Genomic DNA, 23,057 nt, shown 5'->3' with positions numbered 1-23,057 from the left:
AAAATGTAAATATTTAGCTTATAAATAATGCAACAAGATTAATGCTTACTTTGCTATAACATACTTATCAGTAACTCTAAAAGTCAGAAACCATAGATTAGAAGTACAAAATAAAATTTTCTCTCCAAAGGTGTAGGATAAGGCATAAATAATGGAATGATACTGAACAAAAACAGAAAAAAATAATCCAGCGCAGAGATCTAAGATCTTCTAGGAATAAAGGAATCTTTAGAACTGTGTCCTCTTACTGATTTGTTCTATCACATTGATTGATTTGTAAATGTTGAACCACACTTGCATCCCAGGGATAAATCCCACCTGGTCATGGTAGATAATCTTTTTAATGTACTGTTGGATTCTCCTATTAGCTAGGATCTTGTTGAGAATCTTGGTATCCATACTCATCAGGGATATCTGAAATTCTCCTTTTTGATGGGTCTTTGCCTGGTTGGGGATCAGGGTAATGCTGGCTTCACAGAAAGAGTCTGAAAGTTTTCCTTCTCTTTCCATTTTATGAAACAGCTTCAGGAGAATAGGTATTATTAAATATAGAAAGGGAAATCAGTTCCATTTATGACAGCACCAAGAACCATAAGATACTTGGGAATAAACCTAACCAAACAGGTATGGGATCTGTACTCAAGGAACTACAGAACACTCATGAAAGAAAGAAATTCATGAGAACACTCATGAAACAAAAAGATGGAAAAGTATTCCATGCTCATGGATCGGAAGAATAAACATTGTTAAAATGTCTATACTGCCTAAAGCAATCTATACTTTCAAAGCCATCCCAATCAAAATTCCACCAATAGTTTTCAAAGAGCTAGAACAAACAATCCTAAAATTTGTATGAAACCAGAAGAGACCCCAAATTGCTAAGGAAATGTTGAAAAAGAAAAACAAAACTGGGGGCATCATGTTGCCTGATTTCAAGCTTTACTACAAAGCTGTGATCATCAAGATAGCATGGTACTTGCACAAAAACAGACACATTGACCAGTGGAACAGAGTAGAGAGCCCAGATATTGACCTGCAACTCTATGGTCAACTAATCTTTGACAAAGCAGGAGAAAATATACAGTGGAAAAAAGACAGTCTTCTTCAATAAATGGTGCTGGGAAAATTGGGACAGCTATGTATAGAAGAATGAAACTTGACCATTCTCTTACACCATACACAAAGATAAACTCAAAATGGATAAAAGATTTCAACATGAGGCATCTATCAAAATCTTAGAGGAGAACACAGTAACCTCTTTGACATCGGCCACAGCAACTTCTTTCAAGATACGTCTCCAAAGGCAAAGGAAACAAAAGCAAAAATGAACGTCTGGGGCATCATCAAGATCAAAAGCTTCTGCACAGCAAAGGAAACAGTCAGCAAAACAAAGAGGCAACCCACAGAATGGGAGAAGGTATTTGCAAATGACACTAGAGACAAAGGGCTGATATCCAAGATCTATAAAGAAGTCCTCAAATTCAACACACACAAAACAGATAATCATGTCAAAAAATGGGCAGAAGACATGAAAAGACACTTCTCCAATGAACACATACAAATGGCTAACAGACACATGAAAACATGTTCATCATCATTAGTCACAAGGGAGATTCAAATCAAAACCACATTGAGATACCACCTTATACCAGTTAGAATTGCCCAAATCAACAAGACAGGAACAACAAGTGTTGGAGAGGATATGGAGAAAAGGGAACCCTCTTAGACTATTGGTGGGAATGCAAGTTGGTGAAGCCACTTTGGAAAACAATGCAAAGATTCCTTAAGAGATTAAAAATAGAGCTACCCTATGACCCTGCAATTGCACTACTGGGTATTTACCCCAAAGATAAAGATATAGTGCAAAGAAGGGCCAACTGTACACCAATGTTCATACAGTCGCTAACCTGTAGAAAGAGGCAAGATGCCCTTCAACAGATGAATAGATAAAGAAAATATGGTCCATGTATTCAATGGAGTATTATGCCTCCATCAGAAAGGATGAATTATACAACTTTCGTATCAATATGGATGGGACTGGAGGAGATTATGCTGAGTGAAATAGGTCAAGCAGAGAGAGTCAATTATCATATGGTTTCAGTTACTTGTGGAGCATAAGGAATAACATGGAGGACATTGGGAGAAGGAGAGGAGAAGTGAGTTGGGGGAAATTGGAGGGGGGGCCAAATCACGAGAGATTGTGAACTCTGAGAAACAAACTGAAGGGTTTAGAGGGGAGGAGGGTGGTGGGATCGGTGAGCCTGATGGTGGGTATTATGGAGGGCACACATTGCATTGAGCACTGGGTGTGGTACATAAGTAATGAAGCTTGGAACACTGAAAAAAAAATTAAAAAAAAAAAAAAAAAAAAAAGAACTGTGTCCTAAAAACTCTCATCATATTACTTAGAAAAACACCACCAGTAGCAAAGTGATCAGTTCTTCATTAGTGTCAAGAGCAGTAAAGGTGAAGGTAAGGCTGACAAAAAGGCTGAAGGGAAACAAGAAAGCATGTATCTGAACATGTGCCTGTGTTCAAATAGCAAATACAAATTACTTCTGAATTAATCACAATATTAGGCTATGTACATCGATGTTCTAATTCATGAACTTATGACCTTAGATTACTAAGTATTGGTTTTATAGAATAGTAGACAAGACTAGGAGATGAAGTATATTGGGGGGAAAAGCTGAAGATTAATGTCCTGTTTGTTTCTATCAGAAATAAAAAATATCAGTCAATAAAATAAAATGTTGGAACATAGCACAGGAACTCTGTACAACTTCCAAACAAGACTTGTTTCTAACATGTTTTATTTTTATATGACTTTGGCAATATTCTGTACTCCATTATGGCCATAAAAGACATTTACATCCCAATCCTGGAACCTATAAATGCTACCTTATATGGCAAAAGAAACTTTAAATATGTGATTAATTAGGTTAAGGATATTGAGATGAGGGAGATAGTATTGGATTAGCCAGGTGGGCCCTAACTGTAATCACAAAGGTTCTTATAAGCGGGAGGCAGAGGGAAATTCTACTGCAGAAGAGACGATGGTGTGGCTATTAGCTTTAAAGATGGAGGATGGGGTCATGAGCAACACATACAAGGAATGCAACTTTAGAAGCTGGAAAAAGCAAGAAAACAGATTCTCCCCTAGGGCTTCCTAGAGGAAATATGGCCCTGCTGACATTTTGGTTTGGGCTTAGTAAAACTCATTTCAGATTTCTGTCTCCCTAACTGTAAGAGAATAAATCACTATTGTTCTGAACCATAAAGATTGTGGTATTTGCTATAGCAGCAATAGAAAACTAACACACATACACATATCCATCTATCCATCCATCCTTCTGTATCTATACATTTGCATAATTATTGTGAAGATTCAACAATGGCTGTTTTCTTACAAAATCTATAAAAGTACTTAGCATAATTTTGGCAGTACACTATCAGGACTATTGTATCTGCGCTCAGTCATTTTAGAGATGAGCTGTAATTTCAAAATATCTGGGGTTATCCTTATCACAATCATTTTAAGGAAATAATTTTTATTTTTATTTACTTTATCTTTTTTAAAAGATTTTATTTGTTTTATTTGTCAGAGAGAGAGAGAGAGGCAGAGGGAGAAGTAGGCTCCCCACTGAGCAGGGAGCCTGATGTAGGTCTTCATCTCAGAACCCTGGGATCATGACCTGAGCTGAAGGCAGACAATTAACCACCTGAGCCACCCAGGTGTCCCAAAGGAAACAATTTTTAAAATATACTTGGCAGCACTTAAATTCAGATGTCAATTCAGTCCTTTGATGCAAAGCCTCCAATAGAGATTTTTTATACCTTTTTGAACACTTTTTATATAGTAGAGGAAATCAAATTAACTATTACTTACCTATACCACTTCAGAATACCTGTTTAGTAAAGAAACTCTTGGTACAGCACTACCAGAGTAAATGAGGTATTCTGTAATTGTATGCATTAACATTGAACAACAGCATGAAAAATAACCATTCTCTAATCATGAGTATCCCAGGCTACAAAATTTGAATTACAAAGCCTTCATTTGTATACATACAAAGTGAATAATGATAAAATAAATAGAGTTGTTAGGTGCACAATTACACCATTCATAAGCTCAAATGTGCATACATTCATAAATGAGGCATTTCCTGGTATGTAGTTTTTAAAATTTGGCTCTTTATCTCTTTCTGAATTAGATGGCTGAATTCTAGGAAATAATTTGAAAACAGAATAAAACTACTACCTCTTGGGATTTATTCTGACAGCAATATGCCATAGGACAAGAATGTCCTTTTCCAGAACATATCTTAATGACAGAAAATTTCAGACAATACAAAGATAAGTCTAGGTTCTCCTTTTCATCTCATTTCTCCATATATTGATGGAGAAGTATTAGTGTAAAATAGGCAAGAAAAAGGAGCATAAAATCATTTCAGCAGATTTCCATTAAGTACTAAATCCAATCTAATTTTAATAAAACATACATGAACTAGTAATTTATATAACACTATAATATGCAATAATGTAATCCAACTGTGGATAAACTGTAGATAAAAGCAACGGAGAAGCCAATGTAAAAAAAATTACACAATAAGGACTATTCTTTCCAAAACCCATCCAGAAAAGAGTCAGTCTACAAGGACATTATCTGAATATTTGGGATTTGAGGGGTTTTTTTTTTTTTTGTTTGTTTGTTTCAAATCATACTTACTATGCAAAAGATAGAGAACATATTCTGGCCAAGATGAATTAACAAAGAGATTAAATTTACCATAAGGCCTGAAACAACTGAAAACCCAGAAAAAAAACATGACACAATGGTTTAATAAGACTGGAATCAGGAGACAGACACTAGAGAGATGGCAAAATAGGTGGTTCCCAACTTTAGTCCCCTTCAGGGAAAGGGCAACTAACAACTATCTATAGACAAGATATTTGTGAAGATCCCAATTGGCCCACAAAAACTGAGAAAAACCTCATTAGAATAAGGTAAGAGGAGCAGTTTCACTTTGACTGCATTGCTCCTCCTCCAAGACAGAGCAATGTTACACAAGGGGCTTCCCCGGTCCTACAGTTTCTCCAGTGAGAAAAGGAAGAATGCGAGGTGGACATCAAGCTTCCCTAGCATCCCTGATGTCTCCTGGGAGCTCCACTTAAGAAATGCCTCACAGAGGGCAGCCTGGGTGGCTCAGAGGGTTGAGCCTCTGCCTTCAGCTCAGGTTATGATCTCAGGGTCCTGGGACCAAGTCCCACATCGGGCGCTCTGCTAGCGGGGGGAGACTGCTTCCTCTTCTCTTCTCTTCTCTCTCTCTCTCTCTGCTTGCCTCTCTGCCTACTTGTGATCTCTCTCTGTCAAATAAATAAAAACTTAAAAAAAAAAAAAAGAAATGCCTCATGGAGACTACTGGGAGAATCAGTCACAGATAGAAGCCACTCATAGCAACAAGTGTACAGATCTTGGCCAACTGTATTCCTGTTAGTTGTGGGGCCTGAACAGATTCCTGATCCTGGATCCAATTATGTGCGGAGCTGAGTCAGTGCCTTCAACTGGCCAGGGAGCTTCAATGGCAGTTCTGCTTTGTTTGGGTCCCCAGTGAAAGGGATACGTCAGTGAGGAGCCCCACCTACACAAGAAGGAAGTCAGCAGCCCTGATCAAATGCTGAGCATAGCCTCCAGCCCCACTGCAGGAAGCCTGCCCTAAGCTGCTAGGCCTATGCAGCACATCCTATCGCCCACTGTACTAGCGAAACAAGTCACTGGCCACACCTAACTGCTGGGCATAGTCTCCAGCCCCACCCAACAGGGAAGCCTGACCAAAGATACCAGGTAGCCCTGGGTAGCATACACATTCTTTGGCCTGCCTATGCAGTGAAGCAAGTCAGTATCCCGTCAAACTGCTAAGTAGAGCCTCCACAGCTTCCAGCAGCTCCTGACTGGGAATCCTGGCCAGTGATTTCAGGCACCACAGAACCCATTCTACAGTTCCGTTCAGGTAGGGTGCCAACCCCAGTAGCAGCACCCCCTGCTGTCGAGCATAGCTTCCAGCCCTGCCTCACAGGCTTGCCCAGCCAGAGCCCCTGGTCAGTTCTGGAGCTCAACCTGACAGCTCTATCCAGCAGCACAGACAGCCTATAGTCCCATCCAGCTGCTGGGAATAGCTTGTAGACTCACCCAGACAGAATGCATAGCCAGTCACCCCACCTAATCACAATATAGCCTGTCTCTACCAGATCAGTGAGGCCAGAAGGTAACCCTGCCTGACCATGGAGCACAGCCTCTAGTCCCATCCAACTGTGGGGTACTGCTGGCAGTCCTTCCCAACTAGGAAGCCCAGCAAGAGGCACTAATAGCAAAGCACAGCCAGTAGCCTCCTCAATCATAGAGCCTAGCCAGCAGCCTCACCCAGCTTGGGGTACAGCCTACAGCCCCATCTGATCAAGAAGCACAGCCTGAGTTCCCATCTGTTTGCAAAGCCCTGTGAATGGCCTTAATTGGATGTAGAGTCCCAGCCAGTGGCACCATCAAGCCACGGGGTGCAGATTGGAGACTCCAATCGACTAGAGGCAAATTCGGAGTTCAGCATGTGGCCTTGCCCAATCGCAGAGTGCACCAGCAATACCACCCTGCCAGGAAACATAAACTGCAACCTCCAACCATGTGCGACTGCAAAGCCCAGCAAGTAGCTCTGCCTGGATACAGATACAAACCAGTGGTTATGCTTGAATGCAAAGTCCAGCCATCAGACCCACCTGACTACAAAACAGTGGCAGTTACCCTAACCAATGTCAGAGCACAGACATTGGCCCCACCCAACTAGAGACCCTCAGAGCAAGCACTGTTTGCCAGAAACTGCTAGCAGCTGCCTACAGAACCCTCCCCTGAGCTCCATGGTGAAGATCTTTCTTTCCCTGCCAAAGCAAACCTACAGAGGCTGGAAAAGAAACTGCTTCCTCAAATGAGCAAATTACCAACATATGAATATGAGGATTATGAAGAATCAAGTAAACATGACACCACCAAAACAAACTAATAAAGCTCTAAAAAACAAACCTTTAGAAATAAAGATCTAAAAAAAATAAAAAATTTTAAACAGGATCATTAACTATTTAAGAAAGAATTCAGAACAATCCTTTTAAAGGACTTTGGTAACTACTGGATAATACAGATAGGCAACTAAACAAAATTAGGAAAACAATATATGAACAAAAGCAGGAGGTTCAACAATGAAAAAGAAACCATAAAAAAAAAAAAGAAAGAAAAGAAAAGCAATTCTAGAGCTGGAAAATACAATAACTAAACTGAAGAATTCAACAGAGAGCTTCAACAATAGATCTGACCAAGTAGCAGAAAAAATTAGTGAATCTGAAGCAGGTCATTTGAAATTATTCAAAGGAGCAAGAAGAAAAATTTTAGAAAGTGAAAAAGACTATGAATTATGGGATTCCATAAGAGGAACAATCTATAATTATTGGAGTCCCAGAAGGATAAGAGGAGAAAGGGGCAGAAAACTTATTTAAAGATATGACTTCCCAAATCTGGTGAGAGATGTGGACATCTAAGTTCATGCAGCCTGAAAGTCCCTGAAAAGTTTCAATCTCCCACCAAATCTTCTCTAAGGCACATTATAATAAAACTATCTAAAATCAAAGACAGAAAATTTTACAAGCAGCAAGAGAAAAAAAAAATCTTACATACAAGGGAACCTCCATGAGGCTATCAGTGCTTTCTCAGGAGAAATCTTACAAGTCAGAATAATATATTCAAAGTGCTGTAAGAAAAATACTACCAACCAAGAACACTTTATCAGACAAAGCTGTCCTTCAAAAATGAAGTAGAGATAAATAATTTCCAAGAGCACCAGAAGTTGAGGGAGGACATCACCACCAGAACAGCCTTATAAGAAATGCTTAAAGAAATTTCTTTAAGTTGAAATGAAAAGATACTATTTAGTAACATGAAAACATATAAAAAATATAAAACATAGTAGTAAAGTATATAACCAAATTCAGAATACTACAGTACTGTAATATGGTAGTGTTTTAATCATTTCATTCTGGTATTAAAGTTAAAAGACAAACTATAATTACAATTATTTGTTAACCCCTATACAACATAAAAAGATATAATTGTGACATCAAAACATAAAATGTGCGGAGAGGGTAAAAGGGTAGAGGTTTATTTGAATGATCCAAGTTAGGATGTAATCAGCTTAAAATAGACTGTTATAAGTTATTTCATGTAACTCTCACGGTAACCACAAAACAAGAACCAACAGTAGATGCACAAAAGATAAAGAGAACAGAAATCAAAGAATACTACCAAGTAAAATCATCAATTACAAAGGAATATAGCAAGAGAGGAAGAAAGAGGGGGAAAAACTACAAAACATCCATAAAATAATATGACATTAGTGCTTACCCTACCAATAAGTACTTTAAATGTAAATGGAGGGGGCGCCTGAGTGGCTCAGTTGTTAAGCATCCGCCTTCTGCTTAGGTCATGGTCCCACGATCCTGGGACTGAGTCCCACGTCAGGCTCCCATCAGGCTCTCTGCTCGGCTCCCTGCTTCTGCCTCTCACACTCCCCCTGCTTGTGTTCCCTCTCTCTCTCATTGTCTCTCTCCACCAAATAAATAAATAAAATTTAAAAAATTGTAAATGGATTAAATTCTCCCAAAAGGAACAGAAAGGCTGAACGGCTAAAAAAATAAGATCTGGGTATATAATGCTTGTAATAGTTACATCAGCTTTAAGAACACTTAAATAGGCTTCCAGTGAAAGGATGAAAAATGATATTCCAAGAAAATGGTATCCAAAAGAGAGCAGGAGTAACTATTCTTATATCTGACAAAATAGACTTTAAGTCAAAAACTGTAACAAAAGACAAAAGAAGTTCATTATAGAATGATAAAGACATCAGTCTTCAAAGAATATATATCAATTTTAAACATGTATGTACCTCACATTAGAGCACCTAAATATATTAACCAATTATTATCAGATCTGAAGGAAGAAACAGACAATAATAGCAGGTTCCACTACTATTATGGGGATCCCACCTCCAACAATGGACTGATCATCCAAACATAAAATTAATAAGGAAATACTGGATTTGAACTATACTTTAGACAAAAATGACCTTGTAGACACATATAGAACATTCCAACCAACAGCAGCAGAATACACATTCAAGTAGATATGGAAGATTCTCCAGGACAGATCATATATTTTAGGTCACAAGAAATGTCTTAGCAAATTTAGAAGACTATAATCAGACCAAGTCTCTTTTTTGACCAAATGGTATGGAACCAGAACTGGGTAACAGGAGCAAAAAATGGAAAATCCACAAATATGTAGAAATAAAAACAAAGCAAAGACACACTCCTGAGCAAAAAATGAGCCAAAGAAAAAAATCAAAAAGGAAATTAAAAAAATATCTTGAAACAAATGAAAATGGGAAACCAACATACCAAAACATAGAGGATACAGAAAAGCAGATCTAAGACAGAAGTTGACAGTGATAAATACTTATATTAAGAAATGAGACATTCGAATAAACAATCTAAATTTATATTTTAAGGAAATGGAAAAAGAACACACAAATTCCAAATAAGCAGAAGGAAGGAAATAAAAATACGAGCAAAAAGAAAATGAAATGGATTAGAGGAAAATAATAAGACAGCTTAATGAAACTAAAAGTTGGTTTTTTGAAAAGATAAACAAAACTGGTAAATCTTTAGCTAGATTTACCAAGAAAAAAAAGACAAAAAAAAAAAAATTAGAGGTTTTTTTAGGGCTCTTTGCAAGGGGACTTAGCACGAAGTTGTAGCAAACCAATAGCTGCAGTTTCCATTTTGTCTTCTGCTTCATGATGTTTCCCACATGCTCTAAAATGTCTCTAAGTTGTCTCCAATTTCAAAGCACTCAGCAAACAATGGCAAGATAGAGCTACCAGAAAGGGACACTTGATTTCCACACCAAATGTGTCAATGCTGTATTAGCTAGTAGAGCCACTTTCTGTGTTACCAAACAGGCATATACAGCAACACAAATTGGAATAGAATGGAACCTGTCTCCTGTTGGCACATTCAACCCAAAGGAATGATCAGTAATCACCCCAGCTGGTATAATATGGAATTGTTTTAAAATCAACTCATAATTGATGACAAGTAAAAGTACTGTGGGCCAATTAAAATACGGCATGACTGAAGAAATAAACTACATCTGAAACCTTAAAAACAATCAGAGATGAAAGAGAAGACAGTACAACTGGTACCATAGAAATGCAAAGAATTTTAAGAGACTATTAGGAATAATTATATGCCAACGAATTGGACAACCTAGGAGAAATGAGTAAATTCCTAAAAACATACAATCTATCAAGAAATAAAAAAATCTGAAAAACAGTCTGAGGGTTTTGCAGGGACAAGGAGTGGGAGGTTGGGGGAACCAGGTGGTGGGTATTATGAAGGGCACATATTGCATGGAGCACTGGGTGTGGTGCATAAACAATGAATTCTGTTATGCTGAAAAGAAATTTTTAAAAAAAAGAAGAAAAAATCTGAATATACTAATAATGATTAAGAAGATTGAGCAAGCAACCAAAAATCTCCCAAGAAAGAAAAGTTCAGTACCAAATGGCTTTAAGGCCAAATTCTAAAAAACATTGAAAAAAAAAAAAATTAATGCCAATCCTTTTCAAACTGTTCCAGAAAACTGAAGGGAACACTTCCAAATTCATTTTGCAAGGCCAGCATTACCCTGCTACCAGAGCCAGATAAGGATACTATAAGCCAATATCCCTGATGTATACAGATGAAAAAATTTTCAACAAAATACTAGCAAACCAAATTAAACAGCAAATTATGAGGATCATATACCATGATCAAGTGGAATTCATTTCTAGGATACAAGGATGGTTCAATAATGTGATTAAATCTGATACATCACATTAATAGAACAAGATATAATCATATGATTATCTCGATACTGAAGAAGTATTTGATAAATTCAACATTCTTTCATGTTAAGATGTCTCAACCAAATGGGTATGAAAAGGAATGTACCTCTACATAAGAGGCCAAATATGACAAGCCTATAGCTAACATACCCAATGGTAAAATGTTGAAAGCTTCTCCTCTTAAGATCAGGAAAAACACAAGAGAGCCCACTCTCCCGACTCCTATTAAACATAGTACTGGAACTCACAGCCAGAACAATCAGGCAAGAAAAAGAAATAAAAAGCACCCAAATCAGAAAGGAAAGTAAAACTGTCTTTGTTTGCAGATGATATAACCTTGTATATAAAAAATGCTAAAGACTTCACCAAAAAAATTATTAGAACTAATCAATAAATTCAGTAAAGCAGCAGGATACAAAAGAAACATAGAAAAATCAATTACATCTCTATACACTAATAATGAAACATCTGAAAAAGAAATTTTTAAAAGTCCATTCACAATAGCACCAAAAAAATAAATAAATAAAATACTTAGGAATAAAAAGGGAGGTGAAAGATTTGTACACTGAAAACTATGACTTTGATGAAAGAAGATATAAATAGAAAAATATTCATGTTCTTAAAGCAGTAACATTGTAAGATATCCATACTACCCAAGCTATCTATAGATACAACACAATCCTTGCCATAATTCTAATGATATTTTTCATAGAAATAAAAAAAAAATCCTAAAATTCGTATGGCAACAGAAAAGACACTGAATAGACAAAGCAATATTAAGAAAGAACAAAGTTGGAGGCATCACACTTCCTCATTTCAAACTCTATTACAAAGCTGTAGAACATAAAGCAGTATGGCATGATATTAAAAAAAAAAACAGATTTTTTTTTACAGACCAATGAAACAGAATCAAGAGCTCAGAAATAAGGTCTTGCACATGGAGTCAACTAATATTTAACAAGGGAGCCAGGAATACTCAAGAAGGAAAGGATCGTTCTCTTCAAGAAATGATGCTAGGAAAACTGGATAACCGTATGCAAAAGGATAAAACTGGACCCCCATCGTACCACTACTCATACACTTTAACTCAAAATGGATTAAAAACTTAAATGAAAGACCTGAAACCATAAAACTCTAGAAGAAAACATAGGGAAAAACTTGACACTGGTCTTAGCAATGATTTTTTTTTTCCTAACAGCAAAAGCATTAGCAACAAAAGCAAAACCAACAACTGGGACTACATCAGATTAAAAGGCTTTTGCACAGCAATCAAAATATCAACAGAATGAAAAGGCAATCTATTGAATGGGAGGAAATATTTGGAGACCATGTATCTGATAAAGGGCTAATACCAAGCAACTATAAAATACTCATGTAACTTCGTAGCAAAAACGAAAATCTGAAAAAAAAAAATCATCTGATTAAAAAAATAGTAAAGGGCCCGAATGCACATTTTTCCAAAGTCAATATATAAATGGCTAACATTTGCAAAGCTACATGCAAAATAATCAGCATCACTAATCATCATGAAAATGGAAATAAAACCACAATGAGATACCACCTCACACCTGTTGGAATGATTGTCATCAAATAGACAAGAAATAACAAGTGCCAGTAAGGATGTGGAGAAAAGGAAACTTTTACATTGCTGGTAGGAATATAAATTGATTCAGTCTATATGGAAAACAGTATGGACATTGCTTACAAATTTAAAAATAGGACTATCATATGATCTAGTAATCCTACTGGGTCTATATCCAAAGGAAATAAAATCAGTATCTCTAAGAAATATCTGCATTTCCATGTTTAATGCATCAATATTTATAATACCCAAGGCATGGGAAAAACCTAGCTGTCTGCTGAAGGTTGAATAGATAAAGAATATATGGTATAAATTTTATGTGTGTGTGTGTGTGTGTGTGTATGTTGGCATTGAGTGTACACACACACACACACACACACACAGCTATATTATTCAGCCCTAACAAAGGTGGAAATCCTGCCATCTGCAACAATACACACAAACCTTGAGGGCATTATGTTAAATGAACTGTAAGTCAGACAGAAAAAGACAAATGCTGTACAGTCTTATTTTTATGTGAAATAGAAAAATCAGAAACTCACAGAAATGGGGAGTAGACTATTATTGCCAAGGCCTGAGGGGTGAAGAAAATGGGGAGATACTGGTCAAAAGGTATAAACTTAATTTTCTAAGATGAATAAATTCTGGAGAATTTAATGTACAGCATAGTGACTATGGTTAACAATACTGTATTATATACTTGAAAATTTCAAAGACAGTAGACGTTCAATTATTCTCCCTACAAAAAAAATGGTAATTATGTGTTGAGATGGTTGTGTTAACTAACCTTTTAGTAGTAATCATCTCATAATATAGATATGTATAAACCATGCTGTACAACCCAACTTTATGTCATGTATTAATCACATCCCAAGAAAGTTGAAAAAATACTGGAATCAGACAACAAAGGGCAGTGACTCCCAGAGAAGGAATATAAATGATGATTGCCCTTCTACTGCCCCAGTTTACTGCCTTGAGAGATTTCTGACTACATAGAAGGAGAATTCAGGTGGAACCGGATACATGTTCTAAAGTGATAAAGCTGTGTCTAAAAAACCGAGATAGCTAGAGTTTGGATGACCAAAGTACCACAGAAGAGAGAGCTGAACAAGGAGAAAATTCCAGAGATATGCATAGTACTACTTGACAATCAGTGCATGTACGTAAAGAATCTACTGAAGGCTGAGAAAATAATTCTCTCAAAGAATGAATGAAATCAATGCCTGGCATTCATTCAAGGTTGGGAACAGTTCCTGATCTTACCAGTTAAACTGGAAAACCTCATAGTTCATGGGGCATTGGGTATAATGTTCAGAGAATCTGGTATCAGTTGGTGGGGGAATTAGCCACAGACTAAACATTACTTGGATCATGCCTAACATTTCTTAGAGGGAATATCCCAAAGGATCAAACTATTACCAAGTAACTCAACTTAACCCAGAACAAAGCTTAAGAATATTTGGAAAAACACAAATATATCTAGTAAGCAACAGGGCAAAGGTAATAATCTCTGAAATCCAACAAAAAGTTAACAGACATGCAAAGAAACAGGAAAATATAATCCATAATAAGGGGGGAAAAATCAATCAAGCAAAACTGACATGTTAAAACTAGCAGATAAGGAACAGTTGTTATGACATTTCATCTCTTCAATAGTTAAGCAGAGAGAAAGAGGATATAAAAAACATACTATATGGACATTGGGGAAGGTATGTGCTATGGTGAGTGCTGTGAAGTATAAACCTGGCAATTCACAGACCTGTACCCCTGGGGCTAATAATACATTATATGTTAATAATAAAAAAAATACTAAACATAAAAAAAGATCCAAGTTGAACTTTGGGAAACGAAAGTTAACAATACCTAAACTGAAAAATACAACCAATGGGATTTATTACAAATTATATGTTGTAGCTTCTACCTTAAGGACCTAGGAAAAAAGAGCAAATGAAACCTGAATTAAGTAGAAAAGGGGAAATAATAAAGATCAGAGATGAAATCAATGAAATGGAAATAAGAAAAGAATAAGAGAAAAATCAATGAAACTAAAAGCTGATTCTTTAGAAAAAATTGAAAATGCAAAAACCTAAAATAGCCTAAACAAATCTGAACAAGACTAAGAAAACTGAAAGACTTACACCATCTGATATTAAGATCTACCATAAAGCTATAATAATCAAGACATTCATTTGCTAGAAATAAAGACAGACAACGAGATTTATTGAAACAGAAGACGAGTCCAGGAAGAGGTTTCCACGTACATGTAAAGGTGATTTCTCAAAGTCACAAAGGCAATCTACCTGAAAAAGGATAGCTTTTACAACAATCAAACTTCTGTAAGAAAATAAGAAATTACCTTTGTGATCCTCAGTTAGGCAAAATTTTCTTAGATATGACACAAGATTTGTAAAAGAAGAAAATGGATAAATTGGACTTTGCTGAAATTAAAAACTCTTTTAGAAAAACATTAGTAAAATGATGAAAAAACAAAACAGAGACTTAGAAGATAATATTTGCAAATCCCCTATCTGTTAAAGAACTTGTATCTAGAATATACCCAGGATCTAATCATCAGAAAACAATCCCCCACAAAAATGGACAAAAAGATTCTAATAGACACTTCACTAAAAAAGATGCAAAAATAGCAAATAAGTACATTAAAAGATGTTAAACATCCTTAGTCATTAGGAAATGCAAGAAGGGTAGAATGTGTGGCTGTCCTGGTTCACTGCTTAGAGCTGACATCCTAAATATGAAACTGATTTTCCTGCCCATGATCCTCATTTCTCATTCCTTATTTAAAGTGCCTTTATAAATGCCTAGAAACAGACTCTTAACTACATAGAGAACAAACTGATGTTTACCAGAGGGGCGGGGGGTGGAGGATGGGTGAAGTAGGTGATGGGGTGTAAGAAGTGCACTTATTCTGGAACACTGAAAAGAAATTAAAAAAATAAATAAAATTTTTAAAAAGAAGAAGTGCACTTAATCATGAGGAGCAATGGGTGTTGTATTTAAGTGTTGAATCACTAAATTCTCCTGAAACTAATATTACGCTGTATGTTAACTAACTGGAATTAAAAATATAAACTTGGGGGGGGGGAGTAAAAATGCCTACAGGTTAGGCTTTTCTGAGATTTGTTGTATACATCAAAAGTTGCAAAATTCTCCTGAATAAAACATTTGACAAAAATATTTATTAAAGCATGAAGTTGCCCTACTAATACCCAAACATAAGCCTCACTCTTCAAGGAGTTCAGTGGATCTATCCAAAAATATGAAGGCCAGTAAATTCTTACTTTCTAGTCAGAATAAGAAAAAAACAGTGAATCTGTAGCCTAAGTAGAATGATTATAGAGCATTCTCAGAAAAATTAAACTTGCATCGTCAGAAATGTATTTAATAATTGATTTAAACAGGTTGCCTTTCTTAAACACTTAAAACAATTATGCCTTGAATGTTGGAACAATAAAGATCTTAAGAAAAAGAACGTAGGCACAAATAAGCAGTATTAGGAATGAAAAGAGAATTATAAACACAGATTAGGAATGTCAAAATTCATCACAAAATACTATAAATATATTCAGAGAAATTATTTTTTTTTATTTTAATTTTTTATTTTTTATAAACATATATTTTTATCCCCAGGGGTACAGGTATTCAGAGAAATTAAATTACCAAATAGATTAAAAAAGAAACAGAAGTTGAATCACTTGCCAAAAATCTATTGAATTAAAAAAAAAAATCTCTAGGTCCAGGCATTTTTATTTATTCATTTATTATTTTTTTAAAAATTTATTTATTTATTTGACAGAGAGATAGAGAGACAGGAAATGTAGGCAGAGTGGTAGGCAGAGGGAGAGGGAGAAGCAGGCTCTCCACTGAGCAGGGAGCTTGATGCAGGGCTTGAAACCAGGACCCTGGGATCATGACTTGAGCCAAAGGCAGCCACTAAACCAACTGAACCACCCAGGGGCACCTCATTTATTTTTTTTTAAAGATTTTATTTATTTATTTATGAGAGACAGAGCAGAAGCAGAGGTAGAAGCAGGTTCCCCACAAAGCATGGAGCCCGATGCAGGACTTGATCCCAGGATGCTGGAATCACAACATGAGCCAAAGGCAGCTGCTTAACCTACTGAGCCACCCAGGCACCCCTAGACATTTTTACATAGGAGTTATAAAAAAATCTTCAGAAAACAATTATTTGAATTGAAGTTTTCTATGGATTATATTAAGAGAGGATCCTCTAAAATTCCATTCCTGAGATTAGTAGAAGGTTGATATAAAAGGAGTATAAAGATCAAGAAAATGAAAATCAAAAAGCCAATTCAATTTAAAATTTATTTTCAAAATCTGAAGTGATATATTAACAAATACAGCAATATATTTAAAATTACATCATGACTACCCATACTTTATCTAAGACTAACAGATTGATTTATGATTAGAAAAGATATTCATGTAAATTCATTGCATTAACAAATTAAAGGAAATAAATAAAATCACAAGTGCAATAGAAACAGGAAAAAGTCATTTGACAAATTTTAAAAATTTCTCAATATAAAATTCTTTTTTTGTTGTTATGTTAGTCACCATACATTACATCTTTAGTTTTTGATGTAGTGTCCCATGATTCTTTATTTGTGTATAACACTGAGAACTCATTACAACACATGCCGTCTTTAATACCCATCATTATAAAATTCTTAACAAGGAAAATTGATAAGGTGTAACTATCATAAATTCAAAGTAAATATCACATTCCATGGATCAAATAATCAAAAGTATACCTTTTAAAGTTAAGAATAAAAGAAGGAATGTCTGCCCTTCACTACCACTGTACTCAAGTCTTAGCCAAGGTAGTAAGAAGGATGTAAGACAAGTAGAGAAAAGGAAGAAACTGATGATATTCACAGATGATATGACCTTTAATGCAGAAAATCCAAAATAATCTACAAATTAATAAATACTAAAAGAGTTTAGGGGAATTGCTAGATACAATATTAAGGTATAAAAATTATTTAGGGTGCCTGGGTGTCTCAGTCAATAAGCATCTGCCTTCTGCTCAGGTCATGATCTCAGGGTCATGGAATCAAGTCCTGCATTGAGCTCCCTGCTCAGCAGGAAGCCTGATTCCCTCTCCCACTCCCCCTGCTTGCATTTCCTCTCACTGTCTCTTCTCTGTCAAATAAATTAAAGAATCTTAAAAAAAAAAAAAAATTAGTCTAATGCTCCTATACAACAATAAGCACAAATTACAAAATGTATCTTTTAAAAACATCACCTTTAAAATAGTAACTATACAAAACAATCAATTACTAAGGAATAAATCTAACAAAAGATAACATGATTTGTATGGGGGGAAAACCCATGTATTTTCTGAAGAGCTAATTGCTCCCCAAATTGATCTTAGATGCAATTCTAATAAAAAATTACCAAAAATTTAATTGAATTTGACAAAGTGATGCTAAAATTCATACGAAAAACCAAACGCCTCTAATAGACCAGATAATTCTGCAAAATAATAATTAAAACATTAAAACAGTGTGGCATAAGATCAGATAAACAGACTAATGAAACAGAATAAAGTACCTAGAAATAGATTCCAGTATGTATGACAGAGGTATCATTCTAAATTACTGGGGAAAAGATAAATTACTCAATAAATGATCACTGAGATATCTACTTGGAAAATGTGAAAAATAATCTGACAATTAAAACTTTAAAACTTTAGAAGAAATTTTACATCATTCAAGATCCTGGGAAAAAAGATTTATTGTAAATAAGATTTTAAAAGTCCAGGAGCACCTGGGTGGCTCACTGGTTAAGCATCTGCCTTCGGTTCAGGTTCAGGTCATGATCCCACAGACCTGAGAAAACCCCTGCTCAGAGGGGAGTCAGCTTCTCCCTCTCCCTCTGCCTCTGTCACTCCCACCCCCTCATGCACACACAAGAACTCACTCTCTCTCTCTCTAATAAATAAAATCTTTAAAAAAAAAAACAAAACCCAAGATTTTAAAAGTCTAAACTATGATTTGATAAATCAGATTGATAATCTGATTGTCCTGAATAGGAATTTCTATGCAATACAGTTTAAATGCAAGTTATAGATGTACAGAAGAGAATGGAAAATACCTAATCATTACCTAGATTATATAAAGAAAATAATCCAATAGGAAAATGTGCAAAGTATATGAACTAGCAATTCATAGAAAAGGACTTGACTGAATAATACTCCTCAGAAATGACCAACTCTAAAATCTGACTAACTAGGATATTCAAATTACAACAGAGATACCATTTCTCACCTATTAGACTGATAACCAAAAAGTGTGATACTGAATGCTGGTGAGGATATAGGGCAGTATTTGGAACTACTCTATTAGTTTGCTAGAGCTGCCATAACAAAATACCATATACTGGTGGCTTAAACAATAGAAACTTGTTTTCCCACAGTTATGAAGGTTAAAAGTACAAAATCAAGGTTTGGTTTCTTCTAAGGCCTTTCTCTGTGGCTCGTAGAAAGCTCCCTACTCATGTGTGTTCACATGTTATTCTGTGTGATTGACTTCCTGATTTCTCTTTTGTGTATCCAAATATCCTCTTTTTATAAGGACACCAGTTAGATTGTTCTAGGGACATTCCTAATGGCTTCATTTTAACTAATAAGCTCTTTAAAAGCCCTACTCCAAATATAATCACATTCTGAGCTACTGGGGGAATAGGGCTTCAACATACAAATCTGAGGGGCAGGGGAGACACATATAATAAAGGTAGAGAGATAAAAGTAGAATAATCCATTTATAAAATAACCATGAAATTACTTCAAAGTCAAGGATGCCCATATATTAAGACTCAGCATATGTCCTTCCAGCTAATCACCCTAGAGAGACTTTGGCACATCAACACAAGATGCTTTCTATTCATCAATAGAGTAATGGGTATATCTCCAAGTATGGCTTATGCAAAATCCTGCACAAGTATCACAATGTTGAATGAAAGAAGTCACAGAATACATACATATGTAGTGTGAAACATTCATATAAATCTTTAAAACATTAAACAACATGCTTTCATATATATATACTTACACAATATAAGAATAAAAGTATGGACAGAAGGTATATATAATAGTCAATAGTGATTACCTCTGGGAAGGGAAGAATGAAAATGGGATTGAGGAAGGGAGTAATATCTGTATTTTTTCTAACAATCTGAAGCAAAATGTCAACACTTGTTCAAAAGGAGCGACAGGGACACGGAATTACATTATTTTCTGAGCTTCATGCATGTATTACAAATACGCTTTAATTAAATGCAGAGATATACCTTAATGAAAAAAAAATAAAAATTGGGTAGATGCTCATCATTAATGCTTTTTAACTCTCAACTTCTGACATCAGGCAGTACTGCATATTAGAATACTGCTATAAAAATATCAAGTGGAATGTCCTTTATTTAAAAGAGATTAACCAACTTAGTTATTCATCATCTACCAAAACTTTGGTCATTGCTATATGGGACAAGAGCTCCTAAGATAAAAAGAATTAAAAAAAAAAAAAAAAGAACACAGTCTATAAAGAGAATCTATAATAGTGGTACCCTATCACTAAAACCACTAAGACTAACATAAATTTGGACCATTTATAAATATGAGCTAAATTGGCTGAAAATTGGCATTATACTCAATAACGCATAAATGCTCAATATTTTTTCTACTAAAATATCTCTAGCAAAAGCACACACAAAAAATCACATTTATTCAAATGTCAAGCTTTGCCAAGGGTCTGTTCAAATTAAATGGAAGAGCCAGGCCTTGTCTCTATGGAAAGAAAACACCATTTTATTCAAATGAACTGCTTATCATTATACCTATCCATTTACCTAATGTGCAGAAATTAGAAATGGAACCCAGGAAGAAGTAGAAGGTCAAGCAACCACATCAGTTTTAACGGAATAATCACATGGGATAACCTGTATCTAAATTCAGCTCTGTGATACTATAATATCAACATTAAATAGAGGTCTCAGGCTCAATTCTCCAAGGAAATCTGTGACCAAGTTTATTTTGACAAGTGAAATAGAAAGTGTAAATTAGACCATTCTTTCATCATCCAACAGCCTAAAACGGAACAATCTAGACTGATAGTTGTCCCTGCTCACTTCAAATGTGACAACAGCACTCCCGTTGAAAGAAGGCATTTTGGACAAAACATACAAATTAAGGTAATGAGTGATTGTTTTAAAAATTGAAGGTTTTACCTCCAGATTTCTTTTTTCTTTTTACAAAAGCATAATTGCTTATTTGTTTATTCACTGTACTGTAAATTTTTCTTAAATTTTATTTACTTAAAGTTTCTTTGAATATACCTACATGAATAGAGGTTTATTTCTTTTTTAAGGTGCAAGATTATACACAACGAATAACAAGTCCAGGACCCATGGACCCTCAGTAGAGACAGTAACTGTTGGCAGTGTCTTAGGCATTTTTAAAAAATGTCGCGCGCACACACACACACACACACACACAGAGCTACAAAACATTCATTTTACAGAAACAGAATCTATTTAACCCATCCTCTACTGATGGTGATTTTGGTTGTTTGTATAACCACATATTTAAGGTAAAAGCCCATTTCTCCTCTCTGCTACATTCAAATCTGTGAGGGCACTACTTTATATCTAGCATCTGACACATTCTCTGACACACTTCATAAATATTTTTTGAATAAATGAGCTAACAAACAAACAAATCACTATTTATCAGAGCCAAGGGGAAAAGAAGAAGGTGGTTAAGGAGGGGGAAACAACAAAGCTCTGTTTGTACCGAGCTATAGTGAGAAGTGAAAGAGCAGTGAGAAGTGAAAATAGAGCACTTGTGAAACTGAAATATGAGTAAATGGAAAATCCGACTCCTTTTTCAAATATGCAATTGCTGCATTTGCTATGTTTCTTTGTTTTTCCAAATTCACGTTTTTCATTAAGAATGAATATTTTTAATGTAAGAAAATGCTCAAAATATAGGTTGTTGTAAAAAAAAATTTGCATATTTTATTTTAGGGGTTTTTTTTGGTTAAAATAAGTGTCCAAATCCTGGCCTTATTATCAAGTTATTCTACTGTTAACATCTATTGTTTTCTGAGAAATTCCTACATTCCAACATTTTCAAAAACAACAGCTAATTTTCTTCATATACTCAAAGGGCAAGAATCTTCGGTGAGAATATCTTCTGGGCAGAGGATTTACAGACTACTGAATTTTTGTCAAAGCTTATGTACTAAGTCGGCCTGTAAAACTATTATTAGAAATCTCTTCTAGATACAAATTAAGAAAGTAGTGAATGGCTTTATTAAGAAATGGCAAGACCTTGGTTGCCTGCCAAATCATGCTATTACAGATCTTTTAGATGCAAAGTTTGAAGGTAGAATAAAATGGTAGCACCATACCAATTACTAGTTTTCTAAGTGAAGCGGAACCCCTAGAACAAATGTTGAAAAAAGACTTGCAAACCTTGCAAACCACAGAGTATCTGTGGATGTCCGGCCCAGAAATATATCCTCAAATTCTTCTAAACATAGATTTCCTACAAGGTAGTGGGTCAGGCCTTCTTATCACATGGGCCCAAACTTGAGCCCCTTGCTTACAACCCCGCCCCAGCCATTCCCTAGTATAAGTAAGAATTTAGAACATTTCAGAAAATACTCATACCAAACTAAGAATATACTAAAGTAAATAAAATTAGGAGAGCTTGGGTGGCTCAATCAGCTAAGCATCTGCCTTCAGCTCAGGTCATGATCCCAGGGTCCTGGATGGAGACCCATTTTGTCTGGCTGTCTGCTCAATGGAGAGCCTAAAGCTCCATTCTCTCTCTGCCTGCCACTTTCTCTGCTTGTGCTGTCAAATAAATAAATAAAATCTTAAAATAAAAATAAGAAAGTAAATAAAATTACATTTGGAAAATAAATTTCTAAAAGGGCACTTTTTGTCTCCTTTTAGGCATACCCTCAATTTTTAAAAAATGCTTAAAAGAAATGCTGTTGAGAGCATGGATGGAAAGGAGGAAACAGCGTTTTCGCAATGAGTTTAGCTTTTCTTTTTTCCTCTCTTCCTCCAATTTCTTTTTATAAAGATGATTTTCTTATTTATATGCCTGATATTAGAGTGGGCAGCATATTCTGAAATCATGTTTTCTGTTTACTAGTGCTGATGACTGATTGTGTTTTTGGTTATTTCTCATTTACAAGGTGAAAAACAGCTCAAGCAAAAATTTAGTTTTATGTTCAGGGGTTTGTAAAAAATTGCAAACAACAGTTTAGTCTTTGAAATAAATAAATGTATTATTATGGAAACATAAAATTATTTTCTTTCACAATTCAATGATGACAATAAACTAAGAAATGAAGATAAGACTTCTACCAAACAAAAACACTAAAAGCTAAATTAGACTAGATTTAATAGATGCATGCATATACTCTCTTCTCCCCAAAAAGTAT

At 35.3% G+C, this 23,057-nt stretch overlaps 1 protein-coding gene and 1 pseudogene across 4 annotated transcripts in view; one reads left to right on the top strand and one right to left on the bottom strand.

Moving 5' to 3' along the window:
• Window positions 1–23,057, bottom strand: part of FUT8 (fucosyltransferase 8) — a 295,282-nt gene that overhangs the window by 87,260 nt on the left and 184,965 nt on the right. The window lies entirely within an intron of this gene.
• On the top strand, window positions 9,888–10,124 carry LOC131836696 (cytochrome c oxidase subunit 7B, mitochondrial-like; annotated as a pseudogene).

The sequence above is a fragment of the Mustela lutreola genome, chromosome 7 (assembly GCF_030435805.1).
Source record: "Mustela lutreola isolate mMusLut2 chromosome 7, mMusLut2.pri, whole genome shotgun sequence".
NCBI classification, from domain to species: Eukaryota; Metazoa; Chordata; class Mammalia; order Carnivora; family Mustelidae; genus Mustela; species Mustela lutreola.
Note: the sequence above shows the minus strand (reverse complement) of the source record. Positions and strands in the feature narration are given on the sequence as shown.